General features: G+C 52.6%; 1 protein-coding gene across 2 annotated transcripts in view; it reads right to left on the reverse strand.

Moving 5' to 3' along the window:
* Positions 1 to 21,034, reverse strand: part of PTPN21 (protein tyrosine phosphatase non-receptor type 21) — an 88,889-nt gene that overhangs the window by 8,265 nt on the left and 59,590 nt on the right. The gene's annotated exons all lie outside the window — the stretch shown is intronic.

Below are 21,034 nucleotides of genomic sequence, written 5' to 3' on the forward strand. Positions count from 1 at the left end.
CTTGCCAAATCTTTTGTTTAGGATCTGGTAAATCCGATTTTTTTGGGGGTATCTGCTTTTTTTTCTGGGCAGGGTTGTATTTGGCATTCAAGCTGTCCTAGGCACTTTAAGGTGTCCCCCTCTACTGGCAAGTCTGACTAAGGGTATGTGCACATAACATCTATTTCAGGCAGATCGGCTCCATTTCCTCACCTGAAAAAGCACTAAGTAACCTGTGACTGATGTCCGGGGGGAGATAAGGATCCAGGTTGTCAGATTTAGGACTGAAGATCATTATATTCTCTAAATGATAAGCCTCAGAGATGTCGGGCAGCGGCTCTCTTATAGAAAACACATGAGCGCTTGGCAAAGTGAGCCATCCTGTATATGGGAGAGTCTGGCTGGGGCATTAGTTAAACACTTGTTCAGCTGATAAATATGGCCTAACTCCGCACACAATTAACCTACAATGATCAAGCATCATGTCTAATAAGAAGGGAATTTTGTTTACTTACCGTAAATTCCTTTTCTTCTAGCTCCAATTGGGAGACCCAGACAATTGGGTGTATAGGCTATGCCTCCGGAGGCCGCACAAAGTATTACACTAAAAGTGTAAAGCCCCTCCCCTTCTGCCTATACACCCCCCGTGCTCCCACGGGCTCCTCAGTTTTGGTGCAAAAGCAAGAAGGAGGAAAAAATTATAAACTGGTTTAAAGTAAATTCAATCCGAAGGAATATCGGAGAACTGAAACCATTCAACATGAACAACATGTGTATACAAAGAACAACAGCCCGAAGGGAACAGGGGCGGGTGCTGGGTCTCCCAATTGGAGCTAGAAGAAAAGGAATTTACGGTAAGTAAACAAAATTTCCTTCTTTGTCGCTCCATTGGGAGACCCAGAGAATTGGGACGTCCAAAAGCAGTCCCTGGGTGGGTAAAATAATACCTCGTAATGGAGCCGTAAAACGGCCCCTTCCTACAGGTGGGCAACCGCCGCCTGAAGGACTCGTCTACCTAGGCTGGCATCCGCCGAAGCATAGGTATGCACCTGATAGTGCTTCGTGAAAGTGTGCAGGCTCGACCAGGTAGCCGCCTGACACACCTGCTGAGCCGTAGCCTGGTGCCTCAAAGCCCAGGACGCGCCCACGGCTCTGGTAGAATGGGCCTTCAGCCCTGAGGGAACCGGAAGCCCAGCCGAACGGTAAGCTTCGAGAATTGGCTCCTTGATCCACCGAGCCAAGGTTGATTTGGAAGCCTGTGACCCTTTACGCTGGCCAGCGACAAGGACAAAGAGTGCATCCGAGCGGCGCAGGGGCGCCGTACGGGAAGAAGGGAATTTTGTTACTTACCGTAAATTCCTTTTCTTCTAGCTCCTATTGGGAGACCCAGACGATTGGGTGTATAGCACTGCCTCCGGAGGCCACACAAAGCAATTACACTAAAAAGTGTAAGGCCCCTCCCCTTCTGGCTATACACCCCCAGTGGGATCACTGGCTCACCAGTTTTAGTGCAAAAGCAAGAAGGAGGAAAGCCAATAACTGGTTTAAACAAGTTCACTCCGAAGTAACGTCGGAGAACTGAAAAACCATTCAACATGAACAACATGTGTACCCGAAAAACCACCAAAAATCCCGAAGGACAACAGGGCGGGTGCTGGGTCTCCCAATAGGAGCTAGAAGAAAAGGAATTTACGGTAAGTAACAAAATTCCCTTCTTCTTCGGCGCTCCATTGGGAGACCCAGACGATTGGGACGTCCAAAAGCTGTCCCTGGGTGGGTAAAGAAATACCTCATGTTAGAGCTGCAAAGACAGCCCTCCCCTACGGGGAGGCAACTGCCGCCTGCAGGACTCCTCTACCTAGGCTGGCGTCCGCCGAAGCATAGGTATGCACCTGATAATGTTTGGTGAAAGTGTGCAGACTCGACCAGGTAGCTGCCTGGCACACCTGTTGAGCCGTAGCCTGGTGTCGTAATGCCCAGGACGCACCCACGGCTCTGGTAGAATGGGCCTTCAGCCCTGATGGAACCGGAAGCCCAGCAGAACGGTAGGCTTCAAGAATTGGTTCTTTGATCCATCGAGCCAGGGTGGCTTTGGAAGCCTGCGACCCCTTGCGCTGGCCAGCGACAAGGACAAAGAGTGCATCAGAGCGGCGCAGGGGCGCCGTGCGGGAAATGTAGATTCTGAGTGCTCTCACCAGATCTAACAAATGAAAATCCTTTTCATACCGGTGAACCGGATGAGGACAAAAAGAAGGTAAGGAGATATCCTGATTAATATGAAACGAGGATACTACCTTAGGGAGAAACTCCTGAATGGGGCGCAGCACTACCTTGTCCTGGTGGACCACCAGGAAGGGAGCCTTGGATGACCGCGCTGCTAGCTCAGACACTCTCCGAAGAGACGTGATCGCTACCAGAAAGGCCACTTTCCGTGATAGTCGAGAGAGTGAAACATCCGTCAGAGACTCGAAAGGCGGCTTCTGGAGAGCAACTAGTACCCTGTTCAGATCCCATGGATCTAACGGCCGCTCGTACGGGGGGACGATATGACCAAACCCCCTGCAGGAACGTGCGTACCTGCGGACGTCGTGCTAGACGCTTCTGAAAAAAACACCAATAGCGCCGAGACTTGCCCTTTAAGGTAGCCGAGCGACAAGCCCTTTTCCAACCCAGATTGCAGGGAGGAAAGAAAAGTAGGCAATGCCAATGGCCAGGGGGACACTCCTTGTACAGAGCACCAGTAAAAGAAAATCTTCCACTTCCGTGGTAGATCTTAGCAGACGTGGGCTTCATAGCCTGTCTCATGGTGGCAACGACCCCGTGGGATAATCCTGAGGACACTAGGATCTAGGACGCAATGGCCACACAGTAGGTTCAGGGCCGTAGAATTCAGATGGAAAAACGGCCCTTGGGACAGTAAGTCTGGCCGGTCTGGTAGTGCCCACGGTTGACCGACTGTGAGATGCCTGTCGCCAGAGCTCTTTGATTGTCATGAAAACCGGGACCTTGCTGTTGTGCCGATTCGTGAAACCCGTCCGGGTGCAGAGACCATTCTCCTGCGTCCACGCCCTGGTGACTGAGGAAGTCTGCTTCCCAGTTTTCTACGCCCGGGATGTGAACTGCGGATATGGTGTATGCTCTGTCTTCCACCCCTAGCAGAATCCGGCGGACTTCCTGGGAGGCTCGCCGACTGCGTAGTCCGCCTTGGTGGTTGATGTATGCCACCGCTGTGGATTGTCCGACTGAATTCGGATCTGTTTGCCTTCCAGCCACTGCAGGAAGTCTTGCAGTGCCATATGCACTGCCCAGAGCTCCAGACAATTGATCTGAAGAGTGGACTCTTCTGAAGAGAGTCCTTGATCGTCTGAGAAAGGGGGACGTTCCTGTGTAGGGACATCGACTTCCCCTCCCATTAGCGAAGAATGTTCTATTGAAGTGGACGCAGATGAAACTGCGTGAAAGGGACTGCCTCTGGATGAGGTGTCTCCTTGAAGGAGAGACTGCACCCCCGTCTGTAGTGACCGCTGTTTGTCCAGTGGAAGCTTCACCATCGCTGAGGGAGTGTGAAACCCCAAGCTAAGATATGCCAGCGATTGGGTTTAACTTTGAAAAGTTGAGGACCCACCCGAAACTCTGGGAAGTCTCCAGCGCCATGTTCAGGCTGTGTTGGCATGCCTCTTAAAAGAGTGCCTTGACAAGTAGATGGTCTAAGTAAGGGATCACAGGGTGACCCTGCGAGTGCGGGAGCGGTCCCACTGCTGCCATGAACTTGGTGAAAACCCGTGGGGCTGTCGCCAGACCGAAGGGTAGGGCTACGAACCGAAGATGCTCGTCTTCAATAACGAATCGTAGCAAACGCCGGTGCTCTGGAGCAATCGGCACGCGGGGATAAGCATCCTGATGTCTATTGATGCTAGGAAATCTCCTTGAGACATTGAGGCAATGACGGAGCGGAGGGATTCCATCCGGAACCGCCTGGTTTTCACGTGCTTGTTGAGCAGTTTAAGGTCCAGAAAGGAACGGAAGGAGTCGTCCTATTTTGTCACCCCGACCAGATCGGAGTAAAAAGTGTCTCTTGTTCCTGAGGAGGAACCGGGATTACGACTCCTACTGCCTGCAGAAGAGCCTCGGCTCGGCCGGTGAGGAAGTTTTTGCGACAAACTGTCTCTCACCCACCGGCCATTGACCTGTGGCAGCTAAATGTCGCTAAAGCGGGGGAGTCTGCCACCGACCGCGGACGCGGAGAGAGAGGGCTGAAAGTCATGAGGAAACCGCCTTGGTAGCGGTTCCTCCGGCTGCCTTCTCCGGGCGTGATTGAGCCCGCCAGGAACCTGCGCCCCTCTGAGCCTTTTGAGTCCTGTTGGACGAGGGCAATTGGGACGTGCCCGAGCCTGGGAAGGACCGAAACCTCGACTGTCCCTTCTCCTGATGGGTCTTGTTTGATAGCTGGGGTAAGGAAGAATCCGTACCCTTGGACAGTTGAATGATTTAATCCAACCGCTCACGAAACAGTCTGTCACCAGATAAAGGCAATCTGGTTAAGCACTTTTGTGGAAGCAGCATCTACTCCAATCCCTTAACACTAGGAGCGTAACAACACGGAGTTGGCGGACGCCACTGACGTACGGCTCGTAGAGTCCAGGACAGCATAAACAGCTTGAGTCGCAATGCCGACATTGCGAGGTGAAGGACGCTACTGCGGCCAAGATGTACATGTGACCGCGTCCCTCTGTGCAATACTAGCTGAAATAGCTTGGAGTGCCTCTATGGCTGCGAATGCCGGGGCAACCGACCCGCCGATAGGGCTGTCTGTCAATGGCATCTTTAAGTGAAGTCCCATCTTCCACTGCAACTATAGATCTAGCCGCAAGCCTGGAGATTGGGGGATCCACCCTTGGAGCGCCTGAGCACGTCAGGGGGGAAGAGACAACGCGTATCTTCAATACGGTTGGAGAAACGCTTATCGGGATAAGCGTGATGTTCCTGGACTGCTTCTCTGGAGTCAGAGTGACCAGAAAAGTACTCAATATACGCTTGAGATACCGAAATAGGGATTTCTTCTGCTGTGAAGCTGACCCCTCCACTGGAGGAGTTGAGGGAGAAATACCCAACCTTCCATTGATGGACGCTATAAGATTATTCACTATAGCGTCACCATCCGGTGTATCCGGATTGAGAGCGGTCTCAGGATCAGAGTCCTGAACAGCTACGTCTGCCTCATCATACAGAGAGAGTACTGTGATGAAGTCGAGGGCCGTTCTTAGGGAGCTCGCTTAGGCCGTCTGGGACTGTCGTCCGTGTCAGAGCCTGCACCCTGGGATGCATGGGACCCTCCTGGAGCCATGATTTGTTTCGAAATCAGGGTGGCCAGGGGCATTGAATCAACATTGCCCAAGGTCTGTCTGGACTGCAAAGTCTGTAAGATGTTAGTCATAGCCACAGACAATATATCAGCGGAAACTGCAACTCCGTCCCTGTCCCTGGACAGGGATCACAGGTGGTTCTTTTGGCCACCTGTAGCAGAGACCCCGTTGAGTAATTGCACACACTGGGGGTCCTGGAACAGTCGCATGCAGTACAAGCAGCAAGAAATCCTGTGCCTTGGCACCCATGCTTTTTTTTTTTTTTTTTTTTTTTTGCTGTTGCTGTCTAGCCATCTAGGAGCATTAGCCAAGAATAGCGACCGTACAGTGCAATGTATAGCATACAAGCATGAAGTACAATAAACACTTCAGCACATGCAGTACAAGGAGCATAGAAAGCCTGTGCCTTGGCACCTTTGCTTTTCTGCTGCCGTTGTCTAGTTATTCAGGAGCATTAGCCAAGAAAAGCGACATACAGTGAATGTATAGCATACAAGCATGAAAATAACCACTGCAGCACATGCAATCCAAGCAGCATTGAAAGCTTGTGCCTTAGCACCCTTGCTTTTCTGCTGCTGTTGTCTAGTCATCAAGGAGCATTAGCCAAGAATAGCGACATGCAGTGAATGTACAAGCATGAAAATAAACTCTGCAGTACATGCAATCCAAGCAGCATTGAAAGCTTGTGCCTTAGCACCATTGCTGTTTGCTGCCGCTGTCTAGCCATCTAGGCGGGTAGACAGCCAAGAATAGCCCTTACAGTGCAATGTAAAGCATACAAGCATAAAGGACACATGACACTGCAGCACATGCAAGACAAGCAGCATATAGAGTCTGTGCTTTAGCACCCCTGATCTTTTGCTGCTGTTTCTAGGTCTGCATCCTGAATAGCGACCGTACAAAAGTACAACAGGACACTTCGGCATTAGTGGGTCAGCACTTTAGTTGCCGCTTACCGCCCGCACAAAAGCGGGTGTGTGGCGCCGGAATCCTGTGCTGGTAGCTCAGTGTCTCCGTTTTCCCGCTCTGCGTGCCAGAATGGCTGCCGGCGTCCAGAGGAGAGGGGCGGGCCGAGGGCGTGCCCGAGACAAGAGCGGGAACCCGGCGCCCACTGTGTCTAGTAAAGGGGGCTGGAGAATGCAAATAAGTCTCCAGCCCTCGGCGCTGCTATAGAACAGCGTCTCTCCCTGTCCCTGAGTGACAGGGTGGGGGCGGGAACGAAGCGGCGCTAGGCCGCAAAAGCCGGGGACTAAAGTTAGAAGCGCCGCCGCCGTAAAAGCGCGGTCGGCGCGTCCCCGGCGCACTACAAGTCGCAGCTGCGCCGCCGCTCCAGGGGCGGTCGGCGCGGCGGTCCCCACACGTAAAGTCCCCCAGTAATCTGCAGGGACTATAAGCCCAGCGCACAGCGCTACAGTCCCCGGCGCACTAGCACACCCAGCAAGCCTGGAGTGTGCGTGGCCTGCCATACGGGGACACAGAGTACCTGAAAGTTGCAGGGCCTTGTCCCTGAACGGCACTCCCGCTCCACATCCAGCAGGTTCTATGGGTCTGTGGATGGAGCCCGGCCTCAGGGCTTGGTGGCCGGAAAGATCCCACTTCCTCAGAGCCCCTCAGGGGGATGGGGAAGGAAAACAGCATGTGGGCTCCAGCCTCCGTACCAGCAATAGGTACCTCAACCTTACAAACCACAAGTGGGGTGAGAAGGGAGCATGCTGGGGGCCCTAGTATGGGCCCTCTTTTCTTCCATCCGATATAGTCAGCAGCTACTGCTGACTAAACAGTGGAGCTTATGCATGGATGTCTGACCTCCTTCGCACAAAGCAGAAAACTGGTGAGCCAGTGATCCCACTGGGGGTGTATAGCCAGAAGGGGAGGGGCCTTACACTTTTTAGTGTAATTGCTTTGTGTGGCCTCCGGAGGCAGTGCTATACACCCAATCGTCTGGGTCTCCCAATGGAGCGCCGAAGAAATGTAGAGTCTGAGTGCTCTCACCAGATCTAACAAGTGCAAATCCTTTTCACATTGGTGAACTGGATGAGGACAAAAAGAAGGTAAGGAGATATCCTGATTGAGATGAAAGGGGGATACCACTTTAGGGAGAAATTCCGGAACCGGACGCAGAACCACCTTGTCCTGGTGAAACACCAGGAAGGGGGCTTTGCATGACAGCGCTGCTAGCTCAGACACTCTCCGAAGTGAAGTGACTGCCACTAGAAAAACCACTTTCTGCGAAAGGCGTGAGAGAGAAATATCTCTCATTGGCTCGAATGGTGGTTTCTGAAGAGCCACCAGCACCCTGTTCAGATCCCAGGGTTCTAACGGCCGCTTGTAAGGAGGAACGATGTGACAAACCCCCTGCAGGAACGTGCGTACCTGTGGAAGCCTGGCTAGGCGCTTCTGAAAAAAGACAGAGAGCGCTGAGACTTGTCCCTTAAGGGAGCCGAGCGACAAACCCTTTTCCAGTCCAGATTGAAGGAAGGACAGAAAAGTGGGCAAGGCAAAAGGCCAGGGAGAAATACCCTGAGCAGAGCACCACGACAGGAAAATTTTCCACGTCCTGTGGTAGATCTTGGCGGACGTTGGTTTCCTAGCCTGTCTCATAGTGGCAATGACGTCTTGAGATAATCCTGAAGACGCTAGGATCCAGGACTCAATGGCCACACAGTCAGGTTGAGGGCCGCAGAATTCAGATGGAAAAACGGCCCTTGAGATAGCAAGTCTGGTCGGTCTGGTAGTGCCCACGGTTGGCCGACCGTGAGATGCCACAGATCCGGGTACCACGACCTCCTCGGCCAGTCTGGAGCGACGAGGATGACGCGGCGGCAGTCGGCCCTGATCTTGCGTAACACTCTGGGCAACAGTGCCAGCGGAGGAAACACATAAGGGAGCTGAAACTGCGACCAATCCTGAACTGAGGCGTCTGCCGCCAGAGCTCTGGGATCTTGAGACCGTGCCATGAACGTCGGTATCTTGTTGTTGTGCCGGGACGCCATGAGGTCGACGTCCGGCACCCCCCAGCGGCAACAGATCTCCTGAAACACGTCCGGGTGAAGGGACCATTCCCCTGCGTCCATGCCCTGGCGACTGAGATAATCTGCTTCCCAGTTTTCCACGCCTGGAATGTGAACTGCAGAGATGGTGGAGGCCGTGTCTTCCACCCACATCAAAATCCGCCGGACTTCCTGGAAGGCTTGCCGACTGCGTGTGCCGCCTTGGTGGTTGATGTATGCCACCGCTGTAGAATTGTCCGACTGAATTCTGATCTGCTTGCCTTCCAGCCACTGCTGGAACGCTTTCAGGGCAAGGTACACTGCCCGTATTTCCAGAACATTGATCTGAAGTGAGGACTCTTGCCGGGTCCACGTACCCTGAGCCCTGTGGTGGAGAAAAACCGCTCCCCACCCTGACAGACTCGCGTCCGTCGTGACCACCTCCCAGGATGGGGGTAGGAAGGATTTCCCCTTCGATAATGAAGTGGGAAGAAGCCACCACCGAAGGGAAGCTTTGGTCGCCTGAGAGAGGGAGACGGTCCTGTCGAGGGACGTCGGCTTCCTGTCCCATTTGCGAAGGATGTCCCATTGAAGAGGACGCAGGTGAAACTGCGCGAAAGGGACTGCCTCCATTGCTGCCACCATCTTCCCCAGGAAGTGCATGAGGCGTCTCAAGGGGTGTGCCTGACCTTGAAGGAGAGATTGTACCCCTTCTGTAGCGACTGCTGCTTGATCAGCGGAAGCTTCACTATCGCTGAGAGGGTATGAAACTCCATGCCAAGATATGTCAGCGATTGGGCCGGTGTCAGATTTGACTTTGGAAAATTGATGATCCACCCGAAACTCTGGAGGGTCTCCAGAGTAGCGTCGAGGCTGTGTTGGCATGCCTCTTGAGAGGGTGCCTTGATCAGGAGATCGTCCAAGTAAGGGATCACCGAGTGACCCTGAGAGTGGAGGACCGCTACTACAGTAGCCATAACCTTGGTGAAAACCCGTGGGGCTGTTGCCAGGCCGAACGGCAGTGCCACGAACTGTAGGTGTTCGTTTCCTATGGCGAAGCGCAAGAAGCTCTAGTGCTCTGGAGCAATCGGTACGTGGAGATAAGCATCTTTGATATCGATCGATGCAAGGAAATCTCCTTGGGACATTGAGGCGATGACGGAGCGGAGGGATTCCATCCGGAACCGCCTGGTCTTTACGTGTTTGTTGAGAAGTTTCAGGTCCAAAACAGGACGGAAAGACCAGTCCTTCTTTGGGACCACAAACAGGTTGGAGTAACAACCGTGACCCTGTTGCTAAAGAGGAACAGGGACCACCAGTCCTTCTGCCTTCAGAGTGCCCAGCGCCTGCAGAAGAGCCTCGGCTCGCTCGGGAGGCGGGGATGACCTGAAGAATCGAGTCGGGGGACGAGAGGTGAACTATCTTGTAACCGTGAGACAGAATGCCTCTCACCCAGCGGTCTTTTACCCGTGGCAGCCAGGTGTCGCAAAAGCGGGAGAGCCTGCCACCGACCGAGGATGCAGATTGTGGAGGCCGAAAGTCATGAGGAAGCCGCTTTGGTAGCGGCACCTCCTGTGGTCTTTTTTGGACGTGACTTAGACCGCCATGAATCAGAGTTCCTTTGATCTTTCTGAGGCCTTTTGGACGAGGAGAATTGGGACCTGCCCGCGCCCCGAAAGGACCGAAACCTCGACTGCCCCCTCCTCTGTTGGGGTATGTTCGGTTTGGGCTGGGGTAAGGATGTATCCTTTCCCTTGGATTGTTTGATGATTTCATCCAAACGCTCGCCAAACAATCGGTCGCCAGAAATTGGCAAACTAGTTAAGCGCTTTTTGGAAGCAGAATCTGCCTTCCATTCCCGTAGCCACAAGGCCCTGCGGAGTACCACCGAATTGGCGGATGCAACCGCCGTACGGCTCGCAGAGTCCAGGACAGCATTAATAGCGTAAGACGCCATTGCTGACGTCTGAGCGGTTATGGACGCCACCTGCGGCGCGAAAGTGTGTGTGGCTGCGTCAATTTGCGCTTGACCTGCTGAGATAGCTTGTAGCGCCCATACGGCTGCGAATGCTGGGGCAAAAGAAGCGCCGATAGCTTCATAGATGGATTTCAACCAGAGCTCCATCTGCCTGTCAGTGGCATCTTTGAGTGAAGCCCCCTCTTCCACTGCAAGTATGGATCTAGCTGCCAGTCTGGAGATTGGAGGATCCACTTTGGGACACTGAGCCCAGTCCTTGACCACGTCAGGGGGAAAGGGATAACGTGTATCCTTAAGGCGCTTAGAAAAACGCTTATCTGGACAAGCTCGGTGTTTCTGGACTGCCTCTCTGAAATCAGAGTGGTCCAGAAACATACTCGGTGTACGCTTGGGAAACCTGAAACGGAATTTCTCCTGCTGAGAAGCTGACTCCTCCACCGGAGGAGCTGAGGGAGAAATATCCAACATACGATTGATGGACGCAATAAGGTCGTTCACTATGGCGTCCCCGTCCGGAGTATCAAGATTGAGAGCGGCCTCAGGATCAGAATCCTGATCAGCTGTCTCCGCATCATCAACCAGAGATTCCCCCCTCTGAGACCCTGAACAATATGAGGATGTCAAGGAAATTGTCAAGCGAGCTCGCTTAGTCGGTCTGGGGCTGGGGTCTGTGTCAGAACCCTCAGCTTGGGATCCATGAGATACCCCGGGAGGACATTGTTGGTCCAACTGAGGGGGGCCAGGGAACAATGATTCAACAGAGTCCCTGTGCTGAGATACCGGTCTGGACTGCAAGGCTTCTAGTATCTTAGCCATAGTCTCAGAGAGTTTATCCTTAAAGACTGCAAACTCCGTCCCTGTCACCTGGACAGTGTTAGCAGGTGGCTCCCCCTGGGCCCCCCCTAGCAGAGGCTCCGGCTGAGTAAGTGTCACAGGGGCCGAGCAGTGCACACAGTGAGGGTCAGTGGAACCTGCCGGTAGCGGCGTCGTACATGCGGCGCAGGCAGCATAGTAAGCCTGTGTTTTGGCACCCCTGCCTTTTGTGGGCGCCATGCTATTGTCTTCCCTGAGTAACACAATAGGGAATATAGCCAGAAAGCAACTGTGCACTATACAGTGTAAAATATCATAAACATATTACACTTCTGCACAATGGGGCTAGCACCACAGGTGCTGCTTACCACCCGATTAAAACGGTTGTGAGGCCACCATAATCCCTGCCTGGGTCTCCCAGAATTTGTCCCCCTCTGCAGCGTCCGAGGAGCTGACAGGAATGGCTGCCGGCGTCCTGAGGAGAGGAGGGAGCCGTGGGCGTGACCCAGAAAGTGCGGGAACTGGTGCCCCACAGTGCACAGTGAGGGGGGTGGAGTATGCAAAGCATGCTCCAGCCCTCACTGCTGCACGTCTGTACAGCGTCCCGCCCTACCCCTGCCTGTCAGGGCTGTGGGCGGGAGGAGGAAACACTAGGCCGTACAAGCCGGGGACTCAAGTAATAAGCGCGGCTGCCATAAAAGCGCGGCCGCGCGGAAGTCCCCGGCGCACTACAAGTCACAGCCGCGCCGCAGTGTTAAAACATGGCGGCGGCGGTAGTGCGGTAGTCCCCCTACATAAACACACTCAGCGACGCTGAGTGTGTAATGGCACATTAACCCGGTCAGCGCCGCGGTCCCCGGTGCACTAGCACACCCAGCAAAGCTGGAGTGTTGCTGTGCGCGGTCCCCACAGGGACACAGAGTACCTCCAAGTAGCAGGGCCATGTCCCTGAACGATACTCAGCTCCTATCCAGCAGGCTCCCAGGAGTTGTGGATGGAGCCCGGTCTCAGTGCCTGGAGACCGATAGGATCCCACTTCACCCAGAGCCCTGAGGGGGATGGGGAAGGAAAACAGCATGTGGGCTCCAGCCTCCGTACCCGCAATGGATACCTCAACCTTAACAACACCGCCGACAAGAGTGGGGTGAGAAGGGAGCATGCTGGGGGCCCTATATGGGCCCACTTTTCTTCCATCCGACATAGTCAGCAGCTGCTGCTGACTAATCTGTGGAGCTGTGCTGTGCATGTCTGCCTCCTTCGCACAAAGCAAAAAAACTGAGGAGCCCGTGGGAGCACGGGGGGTGTATAGGCAGAAGGGGAGGGGCTTTACACTTTTAGTGTAATACTTTGTGCGGCCTCCGGAGGCATAGCCTATACACCCAATTGTCTGGGTCTCCCAATGGAGCGACAAAGAAATTAAATATTAAAACATCTACACTGATAAATCACCAGAACCACAGTCAGTACACAACTACATTACCATTATCAGCGCATAAATAAATTATCACAACCACAATCAGTACAAGAGTACTTTACCAAATCCATCATCAGTACATGACATCACAAGAACAACCATCAGTACAGAAACACAGCACCAGAACCAATGTCAGTACATGAATACATCACCAAGGTTAATACAGCAATCACTTTCAATGTCAGGTTAGCCACTATTATATAAACTTGAATTGAATGAAACTTCTTAACAATGGTAAGGTGATGACTGAAATTGTTGTTACGAGCCATCATCAAACTATGGACCATACATGAACTACAGCACTGATTAGCGGCAGGCAGCAGCACTAGTAAACATTTAAAGAGTAGCTTAAAAAGGTGGTCCAAATGCTAAGTCATTTTCATTCTCTATCCCTATCTACAGTATTTAGTGTCAACATCTAAACCATTTTAGAATAAACTTGCATTAATAATTCCCCATCTTTCCATAACTAGGCTAACTGCTATTTTTGCAGGATTCTTTGTTTGAGAATCCCTGTGCATGCTGGGATACTCAAACAAAATGTCATCAGCATCTTATAGGCACAAATACAAATGAATACAGGGACACCCACTCTTGCCCCCCAAACACTCCGGTGTTCGTATGGAGTCTAAGGAGGGAAGATTTTCCCAAAAAAAAAAATTTTTTTTTTTAAATCTCAACCCTGGCGCCGCCCTTTGTGATCTGCCGCCCTGGGCACCGGACCTCCAATGTCTACTGATACATACGGCCCTGTTTTGGGGTAAACAGTAGAAAGAGAATAGTACATTTAAAAATGGCAATTAAAATATAATTGGTGAACAACAATTAGCTAGCAGATGGCGCCACACAAAACAAATAGGGAAAGGTATGGACATATACGTTTCGGTAATAGCCCCGAGTAATGTCTTCATCCAATGTTTAGCCATGAATACAAGAATATCTTTTTTTTTTTTTCCAATTTAAATTTTTATTGAGTTTTCATAAGCATACAATAAAGAGCATGGGACCATGTAATGATAGACAGGTTTCATCAAACATCTGAACAATGTTAAACTGTCATAGGAGTCATAATGAATTATAAGTCATTGTGGTGACACATAGGTCCTCATTTTAAACCGTAGAAACCATAGAAACCAGTAACACAGAGAGGAAAGACAGAGGAGAGTAGCAGTCATAGTATGTAGGAAAGATAGCGTAAGTCAGAGAGAAAGGAGGAAAAATAGAAAGTAGAGCGCGGTGACCGGGGCTGATACACTGTCCGCCGGACCAAGACCATTCGAAAAAATGGTGTATGTCATCTGAAGAAGGGAGGGAGCCGGGGGTTCCTGCTCCTCAGGAGTCACACAGATCCAAGAATTTTTTACTAGACAGAAAAGATTCCCACTGAAGCCATTTGGTGGCTGTCACCACCGACTGCCCGCGTGACTGAGCCATCACCACCTCCATACGGTGAATCACATTTACCTCCATGACCCATTCTTCCAACGAAGGGGGAGCAGAGTCCTTCCATCGTCGTGGGATCACTGTCTTAGCTGCCTGGAGAAGATGGCCCAGGATAGAATTTTTATAGACCTTTTCGGATACATTAAAGATGTACAATAATACCGCCTCTGGGCGACTCGGAACCACAACCCCGGTGACCTCATGAATGGCCGCCAGTATTTTTTTCCAAAAGGCCGACAAGCTCGGGCAGTACCACCAGATATGCGACATAGTGCCCCCCTGCGCTCCACATCGCCAACACGTGTCAGGGACGTCAGGATACCATGCATGAAGAGATGCTGGGACCCTATACCATCTAGACAGTATTTTATAGCTGGTTTCTTGCATCCTGGTGGCCACCACGGACCTGTGGGTCAAACGGAAACAACGTTTCCACTGATTCTCAGGGAAAGTCTGGCCGAGCTCCTCTTCCCATGCCGCACAGAATCGGGGGGAAGACGTCTCCGCCGCGTTCGTCATACATTTGTACACCTTTGAGATTGCATGGCGTGCACCAGAGGGCCCACTACAAAGGTTTTCAAAAGGCGTTTGGGGCAGGTGGTGGGCTATGTCACTGTCCTGGGAGGTTATGAAGTGCTTAAGCTGGGCATATTCAAAGTGGAACCGCAATTTGAAATTGCGGTTCTCTACAATCTCCCGGAGTGGAAGGAGGGACCCCCCCGAAACTACCTGGTTTAATCTCAGGGGGTTTAGTTTCGTGCAACCTAGAAAGTTGTTGGACGATGCTCCCGGTAGAAACTCCGGGTTGTCAGTTAGTGGCATGAGGGGTCCCCTAGGCTGGATCATGAGGTTGCGTGATGATATAGAGTGTATCGTTCGTAGTGTTTGTTTGGTACTATAGGACATCTCAATTTTATGTTTGATGAGGAGGGGCCAGGTCCACGGCAAGGTCGATGTCGATAAAGGGCACAGATCCTGTGCCAGGCAAACCCAGAGCTTAGACTTAGAGCAGTGCAAAAGGTCCAAGACCCTGGCATGAGCGGCTGCCATATAATATCGCCTACAATCGGGCAGACCTGTTCCCCCCGCGTTCTTGGTCCTGGTTAAAACGCTGCATCTCAAGCGAGCGCGTTTTTTGGACCAGACAAATTGATTAAATATGCGTTGTATCTTGGCCCAATATGCTGCCGGGATATATACCGGGACCGTCTGGACCAGGTACAATAATCGCGGCAGGGCGGTCATCCTGAGAGCGCCAATCCTGCCAAACCACGAAAGAGTGCCTTTTTGCCATGAGGCTAGGTCTCCCTCGAGTCTTGACAGAAAGGTTTGATAGTTTAATTGAAAGAGCCTAGTCAGATCGGAGGGAATCTTTATGCCCAGGTATTCAATGCTACCATGGGATGGCCATTTAAAGGGAAAACTTGGTTTTAGGGCGTTTACCATTGTGTGGGGCAGAGAGATATTCACAAGAATATCTTTATTACTTGTATCAAATATAAGAAACGAAGGGAATTTTGTTACTTACCGTAAATTCCTTTTCTTCTAGCTCTTATTGGGAGACCCAGACGATTGGGGTATAGCTACTGCCCTCTGGAGGCCACACAAAGCACTACATTAAAAGTGCAAGGCCCCTCCCCCTCTGGCTATACCCCCCCGTGGTATCACGGGCTCTCCAGTTTTAGTGCCAAAGCAAGAAGGAGGAAGCCAATAACTGGTTTAAACAAATTAACTCCGAATAACATCGGAGAACTGAAAAACCGTTCAACATGAACAACATGTGTACCCGCAAACAACAAAAAAACATCCCGAAGGACAACAGGGCGGGTGCTGGGTCTCCCAATAAGAGCTAGAAGAAAAGGAATTTACGGTAAGTAACAAAATTCCCTTCTTCTTCAGCGCTCTATTGGGAGACCCAGACGATTGGGACGTCCAAAAGCTGTCCCTGGGTGGGTAAATAAATACCTCATGTTAGAGCTGCAAAACAGCCCTCCCCTACGGGGGTGTCACTGCCGCCTGCAGGACTCTTCTACCTAAGCTGGCATCCGCCGAAGCATAGGTATGCACCTGATAATGCTTGGTGAAAGTGTGCAGACTGGACCAGGTAGCTGCCTGGCACACCTGTTGAGCCGAAGCCTGGTGGCGTAATGCCCAGGACGCACCCACGGCTCTGGTGGAGTGGGCTTTTAGCCCTGAAGGAACCGGAAGCCCCGCAGAACGGTAGGCCTCTAGAATTGGTTCTTTGATCCATCGAGCCAGGGTGGCTTTAGAAGCCTGCGACCCCTTGCGCGGACCAGCGACAAGGACGAAAAGTGCATCGGCACGGCGTATGGGCGCCGTGCGGGAAATGTAGATTCTGAGTGCTCTCACCAGATCTAGCAAACGTAAGGCCTTTTCATACCGGTGAACCGGATGAGGGTAAAAAGAAGGCAAGGAAATATCCTGATTAAGATGAAAAGAGGATACGACCTTAGGAAGAAACTCCGGAATGGGGCGCAGCACAACCTTGTCCTGGTGGAACACCAGGAAGGGAGCCTTAGATGACAGAGCTGCCAGCTCAGACACTCGCCGAAGCGATGTGATCGCAACAAGAAACGCCACTTTCTGCGACAGCCGAGAAAAGGAAACTTCCTTCAGAGGCTCGAAGGGCGGCTTCTGGAGAGCAACTAGTACCCTGTTCAGATCCCATGGATCTAACGGTCGCTTGTACGGGGGCACAATATGACAGACCCCCTGCAGGAACGTGCGCACCTTAGGAAGACGTGCTAGACGCTTCTGAAAAAACACGGATAGAGCCGAAACTTGCCCTTTAAGGGAGCTGAGCGACAAGCCCTTTTCTAACCCCGATTGCAGAAAGGAAAGAAACTTGGGCAATGCAAATGGCCAGGGAGACACTCCCTGAGCAGAGCACCAGGACAAGAAAATCTTCCACGTTCTGTGGTAGATCTTAGCCGAATTCGACTTTCTAGCTTGTCTCATTGTGGCAACGACTCCCTGAGATAATCCAGCAGATGCTAGGATCCAGGACTCAATGGCCACACAGTCAGGTTCAGGGCCGCAGAATTCTGATGGAAAAACGGCCCTTGGGACAGTAAGTCTGGTCGGTCTGGCAGTGACCACGGTCGACCGATCGTGAGATGCCACAGATCCGGATACCACGACCTCCTCGGCCAGTCTGGAGCGACGAGTATGACGCGGCTGCACTCGGATCTGATCTTGCGTAGCACTCTGGGCAAGAGCGCCAGAGGCGGAAACACGTATGGGAGCTGAAACTGCGACCAATCTTGAACCAAGGCGTCTGCCGCCAGAGCTCTTTGATCGCGCGACCTCGCCATGAATGCCGGGACCTTGTTGTTGTGCCGGGATGCCATTAGGTCGACGTCCGGCACTCCCCAGCGGCGACAGATTTCCTGAAACACGTCCGGGTGAAGGGACCATTCCCCTGCGTCCATGCCCTGGCGACTGAGGAAGTCTGCTTCCCAGTTTTCTACGCCTGGAATGTGAACCGCGGATATGGTGGATGCTCTGTCCTCCACCCACATTAGAATGCGCCGGACTTCTTGGAAGGCTTGCCGACTGCGCGTCCCTCCTTGGTGGTTGATGTATGCCACCGCTGTGGAGTTGTCCGATTGGATTCGGATCTGCTTTCCTTCCAGCCACTGTTGGAAGGCCAGTAGAGCAAGATACACTGCTCTGATCTCCAGAACATTGATCTGAAGGGTGGACTCCTGCGGAGTCCACGTCCCCTGAGCCCTGTGGTGGAGAAATACTGCTCCCCACCCTGACAGACTCGCATCTGTCGTGACTACTGCCCAGGATGGGGGCAGGAAGGATCTTCCCTGAGACAATGAGGTGGGAAGGAGCCACCATTGTAGAGAGTCTTTGGCCGTCTGGGAAAGCGAGACTTTCCTGTCCAGGGACGTTGACTTCCCGTCCCATTGGCGGAGAATGTCCCATTGAAGTGGGCGCAGATGAAACTGCGCAAAGGGAACTGCTTCCATGGCTGCCACCATCTTCCCTAGGAAATGCATGAGGCGCCGCAAGGGATGCAACTGGCCCTGCAGAAGAGATTGCACCCCTGTCTGTAGTGACCGCTGCTTGTCCAGCGGAAGCTTCACTATCGCTGCTAGAGTATGAAACTCCATGCCAAGATACGTTAGTGACTGAGTCGGTAATAGGATCGACTTCGGAAAGTTGATGATCCATCCGAAAGACTGTAGAGTCTCCAGCGTAGCATTCAGGCTGTGCTGACATGCCTCCTGAGAGGGAGCTTTGACCAATAAGTCGTCTAGGTAAGGGATCACCGAGTGTCCCTGAGAGTGCAAGACTGCTACCACCGCCGCCATGACCTTGGTGAAGACCCGTGGGGCTGTCGCCAGACCAAATGGAAGAGCTACGAACTGAAAATGGTCGTCTCCTATCACAAAACGTAGAAAACGTTGATGTTCTGTAGCAATTGGCACGTGGAGATAAGCATCTTTGATGTCTATTGAGGCAAGGAAGTCTCCTCTGGACATTGAGGCAATGACAGAGCGGAGGGTTTCCATCCGGAACCTCCTGGCGTGCACATGTTTGTTGAGCCGTTTTAGGTCCAGAACAGGACGGAACGAGCCGTCCTTTTTTGGAACCACAAAGAGATTGGAGTAAAATCCTTGCCCTTGTTCCTGAGGAGGGACTGGGATAATCACTCCTTCCGCTCTTAGGGAATCCACCGCCTGCAGCAGAGCATCTGCTCGGTCTGGACGTGGGGAGGTTCTGTAGAACCGAGCTGGAGGACGAGAATTGAACTCGATTCTGTACCCGCGAGACAAAATGTCCGTCACCCACCGGTCTTTGACCTGTGACATCCAAATGCCGGAAAAGCGGGAGAGCCTGCCCCCGACCGGCGATGCGGAGGGGGGGGGCTGGAAGTCATGAGGTAGCCGCTTTGGAAGCGGTACCTCCATTTGCTTTCTTGGGGCGTGTGTGAGTCCGCCACGAATCTGAGTTTCTTTGCGACCTCTGAGTCCCTTTGGACGAGGTAAACGGTGTCTTGCCCGAACCTCGAAAGGACTGAAACCTCTGCTGCCACTTTTTCTGCTGAGGTTTGGATGTTCTGGGTTGTGGTAAAGAGGAGTCTTTACCCTTGGACTGCTTAATGATGTCAGCCAATGGCTCGCCAAACAGTCTATCTCTAGACAAAGGCAAACTGGTTAAACATTTTTTGGAACCAGCATCTGCTTTCCAGTCCTTTAACCACAAGGCTCTGCGCAAAACTACCGAATTGGCGGACGCCATTGAGGTGCGACTGGTAGATTCAAGGACCGCATTGATAGCGTAAGACGCAAACGCCGACATCTGCGTGGTAAGGTGCGCCACTTGCGGCACTGCTGGATGCATGATAGCATCCACTTTTGCTAAGCCAGCTGAAATAGCCTGGAGTGCCCATACGGCTGCGAATGCCGGAGCAAACGACGCGCCGATAGCTTCATAGACAGATTTTAACCAAAGGTCCATCTGTCTGTCATTGGCATCTTTAAGTGAAGCGCCATCCTCCACTGCAACTATGGATCTAGCTGCAAGTTTGGAAATCGGGGGGTCTACCTTTGGACACTGTGTCCAGCGCTTGACCACCTCAGGGGGGAAAGGGAAACGCGTATCTTTAGATCGTTTAGAGAAACGCCTTTCTGGGTGAGCGTCGTGCTTCTGGATTGATTCTCTGAAGTCAGAGTGATCTAACAAAGCACTCAATTTACGCTTGGGATAAAGGAAACGAAACTTTTCCTGCTCCGCAGCCGCCTCTTCTGCTGAAGGGGCTGGGGGAGAAATATCCAACAGCCTATTGATGGCTGAGATAAGGTCGTTTACCATGGCATCCCCATCCGGGGTATCCAGGTTGAGAGGGGTTCCAGGAGTGGATTCCTGATCACTCTCATCCGACACATCACAGGGAGACTGATTGCGCTGAGACCCTGAGCAGTGTGAAGACGTCGAGGGTCTTTCCCAGCGAGCTCGCTTAGGGTGGCTGGGGCCATCATCTGAGTCATAATCCTCGGCCTGTGAAGCCGGGGACCCCCCTGTGGGCTGGATACATTCCAAGTAAGGGGGACCTGAGGACAGAGGCCTCTCCGTGCCCAGAGACTGAGCCCCATGCATAGATTGCAAGGTTTCAAGGATTTTTGCCATAGATACAGACATATTATCTGCAAAAACTGCAAAGTCCGTGCCTGTCACCGGGGCAGAACTTACAAGCGTCTCAGCCTGGGTCGCTACCTCTCCTGACTCCGGCTGGCGAAGCAGCACCGGGTCGGAGCATTGCACACAATGGGGGTCATCGGAGCCTGCTGGTAGATTAGCCCCACATGCAGCACACGCAGTATACACAGCCCTTTTTGCCTTGGCCGCCTTGCGTTTTGAGGATGACATGTTGCTGCTTCCACAGAGCGATCTGGGATATGCAGCCAGAAGCGCACCTCACAGTGCAAGAAATACAATATCTATATATCTGTACCCAGTACACCGATACACCGTGAGGCACTAGAGGGACCAGCACAGAAAAATCGCTTACCGCCCGCTTAAAAAGCGGGTGTGTGGTCGCCAGATAGCCCCTAGTCCAGGTCTCCCAGAGCCTTGCGTCCTTCCTCCAGCCAGACTGCATGTAATGGCTGCCGGCGTCTCTAGAGAGGAAGGGGGGCGGGCCCTGGGCGTTCCTGGCCAAGAGCGGGAAGCCTGCTTCCCTCTGTGCCAAGTGAGAGGGCTGGAGCATGTAAATCAGGCTCCAGCCCTCGTCGCTGCTAGCGAACAGCGTCTCTCCCCTACCCTGAATGACAGGGTGGGGGCGGGAACGAAACGGAGCTGCCGGCGTCCTAGGCCCAAAAAGCCGGGGACTAAATTTATAACCGCCGCCGCCGTAAAAGCGCGGACGGCGGATCCCCGGCGCACCACAAGTCACAGCAGCGCCGCCCGGTCCAGAGGGGGTCGGCGCTGCGTTCCCAAACACAAACAATCCCCCAGT

This window comes from Anomaloglossus baeobatrachus, chromosome 12, assembly GCF_048569485.1.
Source record: "Anomaloglossus baeobatrachus isolate aAnoBae1 chromosome 12, aAnoBae1.hap1, whole genome shotgun sequence".
Lineage (NCBI taxonomy): Eukaryota > Metazoa > Chordata > Amphibia > Anura > Aromobatidae > Anomaloglossus > Anomaloglossus baeobatrachus.